A 7,639-nucleotide genomic window follows, 5' to 3' on the forward strand; every position below is an offset into this window, starting at 1 on the left:
TAGAATTGTTTGATAGTGATACGACTGAGCTATCAGTGTGACCGAAATGCAACTCAAATGGAAGACAAATTACATTCCAAATGAGGTGCACATGGGTGGTTCTGGGTTTGGCTCCAAAATTTGAATTTTGAATTCAAATTTTGGGCGCCTAAGGTTAAGTAAACCATACCATGGTTTCACTTAACCTTAGGCTAACCCATGGTTCCCTTAAACCTAATTTTCCCTATATATTCTAAGTGGCCGAGAGTTGTAAGCTACTTTTGGATATATGAATGAGTTTTTCACCATTCGAAAATCTCTCCCTCCCAAAGTCACTCAACCTACCTCTACCCTACTTGAGCTCCTCTCTTTGTAGAGCTAGGTTGCTAATCTTCTTCCGGACTTAGCTTGTTCAAGTCTAAGGTCACATTGATTCTTCTTGGAGTTTCCTTCCTTGCCATTCTTCCAAGGAACCGAGAAGGATTTGAAGGTGTTCTTGAGGATTCACAAGTGGAACCTCATCAATTTTCTTTTGTAGATTTGATATTCATAAGGAATTCCCTTAACTTTGGTAGGAAAATAAAGTTAAAAAAAATTGCAAGTGGATGCAAATGTCTACAATGTTAGAATCCTACACCTCATTAAAAGAAGCAACAAATCCCCCTAGAAGTTCCAATTCCAAGATTTGTTGATCTTATACTAAACACTCAATTTAGAGACATCAAATAAGGATTTATGCTAAAAAAAACTATAGGTAACATGATTTTCACTAGGCACTCGCAAACTAAATCATGTTGGCGTATAGTTTTTAGGGCTTCCAAAATATTTTGTCTAATGTTCCATATGCCTGGCTAGTGTTGGACATTAGAAACTAAATTACTTTTGCGTTATAACTAATTCTGTTACACATTTAGGTCCATTCTAACTGCTATAAAAAAGTCTTTTTGCAAGACTATCGTTGCTAAAAATGTGTTGGGAGACAAACTCTCTCTAACTTTACTAATTTTACTGTGATTTTTCTCCCATTCCACTGTTGAGAAAACCCCTGGAAGCAAAACATGAATAATCAATGGAATCAGCAACACTCATCATCGTTTGACTCTCTCTTATGATTTCTTTGAGATTTCTACATTTAATGCTTCGATTTAATAGAGTTATTGAAACAAAACATTTGGATTAATTACAAAGTGATTTTAAGCAGAGCATTTATTTTAACCTACAACTATTATCATAATAATAAATTATTATTACTATTACCATTAAAAACTTATCTATATTATCCAAACTTTTCTGGACCAATTCTAGTAGTTATAATTATTTTTCCTCTTTTAATACCTATAAGTGTTATGATTGCAGGCATGCAAATCTTGTAGTAAACGGCCCCGACATAAGAAAGTCCACTATGTTCTATAATTTTATTTTATTTTCTAAAGCCCAAAATTTCAATAACCCCTTGATACTATTGGTCGGCTTCTACTATTCAAATTGTTGCTTCATTCTAATCCACTGCACCCCTCAGCCTTATCTCCCATTATTGAGATTCATGGATGATGATTCAAGCTCAGCTTTGAAGGTCTGAGAATTTTTTATGATAACAAAGGAAACAAGCCAATAACAAAGGGCTAGTCAAGAAAGGAAGACATAGAAGAATACAATATGTAATAGGAATAACTTATATGTTCTTGTATGTTGTGTTGCCTTGTTGAGTTTATTCTGCATGTGTATGCTTTATGCATGAGTTAATCTTAATCTCAATTGACTAAGAGTGAGTATGATAATGATCTAAATGACTTGAAAGTTTTCTAAAGTGTGAAATTGAGTTTTTGAAAACTAACTCAAAATAATCAATTATCATTAAAAAATAATCTATTATTCCAACAAGAGGTTCAGGGAACCTTGCTGTAATAAACAATTATTTAATAAATAATCGTTTATTCTAGGAAGTATTATCTGGAATAATCGATTATCCTGCAAAATAATCGATTATTCAATAATCAATTTTTCTGTTCTTGAGAGATTTTCCGAACTCATGAAGAACAAAATAATCGATTATCCTTAAAAATAATCGATTATCTGGGTCTGGAAAACTTTATAAATAGTTTTCACACTTTGAATCAAGTATAGAGAGATGAACTAAAAATAGAAAAGAGTAAAACAAATTTTGTGAAGTCTTTGTGACCTTCTTGGAGTGTTTTCTTTGTGAAACCAAGAAGAAAAACTTTTGTGAAATGCTTTGAGAGAAATCATCATCATCACTACATCCTTGGAAGAGAAGGATTAAGATTTGTCAAGAATTCACAGTCTATTTTGTTCAGCTTCCAGGTGAATTCGTTCCTTTTGGGTAAAGTGTAAAGAAATCTTGAGTAGGTGTCTCAAGTAGTAAGGAATTCTTGTAATGAGTTTCTACAAGAAGTTCTTTCTTGGGTGCAAGAAAGTGTCTATCTTGAATGTTGGAGTGTATGCATGCGTGGTATGCTTGTAAAAATTCTTCATTGAGATAGTGGAACAAATCTTGATCAGATTATGATTGAGGACTGGATGTAAGTTACATGTGGAGTGGCTGAACCAGGATAAAATACTTTGCACTCTTCTCTCATCCTTAGCTCTCACATTGAATCATCTTTAATTGAATGCTAAAATGGATGGTCTTGATTGATATGCTTGTAAGATTAATAGTGGTTTAAACTGAAACATTACAATTGCATATTAGTTGTTTCTTAGACTAAATTCAATAAAGATTAACCAAGAATTCGTATAGGAGTCATTCCCATTTGCTAGAGGTTCAATTAACTTCATTGAAAATTTGTATTAGAAAAGTTTTAATTGAAATAAAGATCCTTAAACTCTGATAAAAAATTTTAAGTGTCATTGAATCCAATTCAGCCCCCCCTATTGGATTGAGCCATTCTTTTCTATCAATTAGTATCAGAGCAAGGTTCTTGAGTGTTAATCAAGATTTCAAAAATGGCCAACAGCAACCTACCTTATGGTGAGGGTGTTTCTATTCATAGACCTCTTGTTTTCAATGGAGAGAATTATGCCTATTGGAAAATTAGGATGAGGATTTTCATTGAAGCAATTGATATTGCTGTATGGGATACAATTGAAAATAGACCCTATATTCCTATGACTAAGGATACTGATGGAAAGAGAGAGAAAAATTGAAGTAAGTGGAGTGATGATGAGAAAAAGAGAGCTCAATATGATTATAGAGCAAAGAACATCATAACATCTGCATTGTCTATTGATGAGTTTTTTTAGAATTTCTCAATGCAAATCATCCAAAGAAATGTGGGACACACTACAAGTTACTCATGAAGGAACAAGTGATGTAAAAAGATCTAGGAAACAAACTCTCATAAGAGAATATGAATTGTTGAGAATGAATCATGGTGAATCAATTTCTGACTTTCAAAAAGGTTTTACACACTTGATAAATCACCTTGTTGATCTTGGCAGGAAATTTGAAGAAGAGGAATTAAACTTAAAGGCTCTACAATGTCTGGATAGATCTTGGCAAGCAAAGGTTACAGCAATTGAAGAATCAAAGGATCTAACCTCATTGACACTTGCAACTCTCTTTGGAAAGCTAAGAGAGCATGAACAAAAGCTGCACATTTTTGATGAAAATGAATTGCAAGACAAAAAGGGAAAAGGAGTCTCTCTAAAAGCCTTAAAATCAATCAAAGGCAAAGAAAAATGTGAAGATTCAAGCTCTGAATATTTTGATTCAGAAAATTTTAATTTGCTGGTGAAAAAGTTCAGAAAATTCCTAAAAAAGAAAAAGAGATCCCCCTACAAGTTCAACAAGAAGACAATTAAGAAAGATGAAGGGAGCACATCTTCTTACAATTGTTTTGAATGTGGAAAATCTGGCCATATAAAAGCTGAATGCCCCAATCTTCTAAAGAAGCAACAAGAGGAAAAGAAAGAGAAGAGAAATAACAAAGGAAAGAGAGTCTACACAGCTTGGGAAGACAATGACCTAAGCTCAACTATAGTGAATCTGAATATGAGGAAATCAACCTATGTTTGATGGTTGGAGTTGATCAAGATAACATTGTAAGTGATTCTGATCTTGAGTCTAATCCTGATTATGATCAACTTCAAGAAGCTTTTATTCAAATTCACAAAGAAGCTGTGAAATTAGATGCTTTAAACACTAAGCTTAAAAGCAAATTGTCATGGTATGAAAATGCTTTGATCAGAGCTGAACAAAAGCTTGAAAATTGAACATGAAAATTTGCAAAATAGTTTGAATTTCAATGAAGCTCATTGTGAAACCTCCCATTCTTCAAAAACTAAGTCTGAAAGTTGCAAGGATTTGGAAAATGAAAAATGCTTATTTGGAAATTTCCCTTGCAAAATTCACAAATGGAAATGCAAACCTGAATATTATTTTGGGAAATCAAAGACATGTTTTTGATAGAAGTGGACTTGGTTTTAAACAAAATAAGAACATGCCATTAAAACCAAAGGAAAATGTTTTCAAAAAGAACCAACCTTTTAGAAAGTACAAAGGCAATTTCATGAAACAAATCACTTACTTTTATTGTTGTATAAAGGAACACTCAATAAGAAATTGCTATCCCAAAAAATATGGTGTTCCATATGGTGAAATTATTTGGATTATAAAAGGTTAAATCCTGAAAACTAACCATCAAGGACCCTTCACATTGGTACCTAAATCAATTTTCTAACTTTGTTGTACGAATGCTTGAGAGCCAAAAGTTTGCTATGGTATCTTGATAGTGGCTGCTCAAGACACATGACTGGAGACCCTTCAAAGTTTTCAAGTCTGAAATTAAAGAATGAAGGATTTGTTACATATGGTGACAACAACAAAGGGAAGATTCTTGGTTGTGGAAATGTTGGTAACTCGTCTTCCTCAACATTTATTGAAAATGTGTTGCTTGTTGAAGGACTAAAACATAATTTGCTAAGTATAAGCCAACTAAGTGATAAGGGATTTAAAATTGAATTTGATAATTCTTATTGTTTGATTTTTCATAAATTGACTAAAGAAATAAGATTCATTGGAAAAAGAATTAATAACATTTACATGCTAGACTTAGAGCATTCAATCACAATTTCTAGCACAAAATGCTTGATCACTAAGGAAGACAATGTTTGGCTTTGGCATAGAAGGGCTGGACACATACATATGAATCATTTAAACAAGTTAAGTAGAAAAGAGTTAGTAATTGGATTACCAAAACTCAAGTTCAGTAAGGATAAACTATGTGATGCTTGTCAAAAGGGAAAGCAAGTGAAGGCTAGTTTTAAAAGCAAAAATCTGATCTCAACTTCTAGGCCTTTACAACTAATTCACATGAATTTGTTTGGTCCTTCAAGAACCATGAGTCTAGGAGGAAATTACTATGGGCTGGTTATGGTGGATGACTATTCAAGGTTTACTTGGGTAATGTTTCTTGCTACTAAGAGTGATGCCTTCAATGCTTTCAAGAAATTAGCTAAGCTCGTTCAAAATGAGAAGAACATAAACATCACCTCAATTAGGAGTGATCATGGAGGAGAATTCCAAAATGTTTTGTTCCAAAAATTCTATGAGGAACATGGCATTGATCACAATTTTTCAGCACCTAGGACTCCTCAACAAAATGGGGTTGTGGAAAGGAAAAATAGGTCTCTTGAGGAATTAGCTAGAACAATGCTAAATGAGACTAATCTACCTAAATATTTTTGGGCTGATGCAATTAATACAGCATGTCATGTATAAAACAAAGTTCTAATTAGGCCTATTCTAAAAAGAACACCTTATGAGACTTATAAGGGTAGGAAGCCTAATATCTCATACTTCAAAGTATTTGGTTGTAAATGTTTTGTGTTAAATAATGGTAAGGAACAACTTGGGAAATTTGATGCTAAAGTTGATGAAGCAATTTTCTTGGGTTACTCTACAAATAGCAAAGCTTATAAAGTGTTTAATAAGAGAACCTTAGTAGTTGAAGAATCTGTACATGTTGTATTTGATGAGACCAACCAGCAAGAAACAAAGCAAACTGAAATAGAAGACTTAACTGAATTACTTGATCAAACTCCCTTAGAAAATGAACAAATTGAGATGCCTAAAAGAATGAATCAAAAGAAACCATAGAAGAAACTAGTGAACAATTTCCTAAGGAATGAAAAACTTCTAAGGACTTATCAATTGAAAATATAATTGGAAACATTGGTAAAGGAGTGACAACTAGAAGATCTATCAAGAATATGTAATACTATGGCTTTTGTTTCACAAGTTGAACCCAAAAAAATTAATGAAGCACTACATGATGAACATTGGTTGATGGCTATGCAAGAGGAATTAAACCAATTTGCAAGAAATGAAGTTTGGGACTTAGTGCCACTACCAAGTGATTATCCTGTAATTGGAGCTAAATGGGTATTTAGGAACAAGCTTGATGAATCTGGAATCATTATAAGAAATATGGCAAGGTTAGTAGCTAAGGGGTATAATCAAGAAGAGGAAATTGATTATGATGAGACATTTGCCCCTGTAGTTAGGATAGAAGTTATTAGATTACTACTTGCTTATGCCTCAATAATGAACTTCAAGCTATACCAAATGGATATAAAGAGTGTTTTTCTAAATGGTTTCATACAAGAAGAAATTTATGTGGAATAACCACCTGGGTTTGTTGATTTTAAATATCCAAATCATAAAAAGACATTTTATGGTTTGAAACAAGCTCCAAGATCATGGTATGATAGGCTGAGCAAATTTTTTATTGAGAATGATTATTTTAGAGGTAAAGCAGATAACACATTGTTTGTAAAGAAATTTAACAAAGATACAATGTATGTTCAAATCTATGTAGATGATATTGTTTTTGGATCTACTAATCTCTCTCTATGTAAAGAATTTGCTAAGACCATGCAAGGTGAATTTGAGATGTCCATGATGGGAGAAGTTACATTTTTCTTGGGATTACAAATTAAGCAAATGAGTGATGGAATCTTCATAAGTCAAAGCAAGTATTGCAATGAGCTATTGAAAAAGTTTGGTATGGAATGGTGTAAGGAGGCTACAACACTAGTATCAAACTCATGCAATCTTGACCTGGATGAGAAAGGGATAGCTGTTGACAATTCAAAATACAGAGGTATTATTGGATCACTTTTATACTTGACAGCTAGTAGACCTGATATAATGTTTGTTGTGTGCTTGTGTGCAAGATTTAAGGCTAATCCAAAAGAGTCTCATACGAAAGTTGTTAAGAGAATACTTAAATATCTAAGAGGAACAATGAATGTAGGGCTATGGTATCCAAAAGGAGTCTCACTAAGTCTGATAGGATATTCAGATTCAGACTATGTTGGGTGTAGACTTGATAGGAAAAGTACAAGTGGTACTTGTCACCTACTTGGAAGTGCACTTGTCTCATGGCATAGCAAAAAGCAAGCATGTGTTGCTTTAAGCACAGCTGAGGCTGAGTACATAGCCACTGGCAGCTGTTGTGCACAAATCCTCTAGATGAAATAACAATTAAAAGACTATGGAACTGAACTGAACAAGATTCTTTTAAGATGTGATAACACAAGTGCAATCAATCTCACAAAAAATCCAATCTTACATTCAAGGATAAAACATATAGAAATAAGACATCATTTTTTAAGAGATCATGTTCGAAAGAATGAT

The 7,639-nt window shown here is 33.1% G+C and overlaps 1 pseudogene; it reads left to right on the forward strand.

The window, feature by feature from the left end:
• The first annotated feature begins 6,286 nt into the window (after positions 1–6,286).
• LOC145955016 (putative mitochondrial protein AtMg00820 pseudogene) lies at positions 6,287–6,625 on the forward strand (annotated as a pseudogene).
• Positions 6,626–7,639: the final 1,014 nt, after the last annotated feature.

Source organism: Cajanus cajan, chromosome 2 (assembly GCF_000230855.2).
Source record: "Cajanus cajan strain Asha chromosome 2, NIPB_CcT2T_4, whole genome shotgun sequence".
Taxonomy (NCBI): domain Eukaryota; kingdom Viridiplantae; phylum Streptophyta; class Magnoliopsida; order Fabales; family Fabaceae; genus Cajanus; species Cajanus cajan.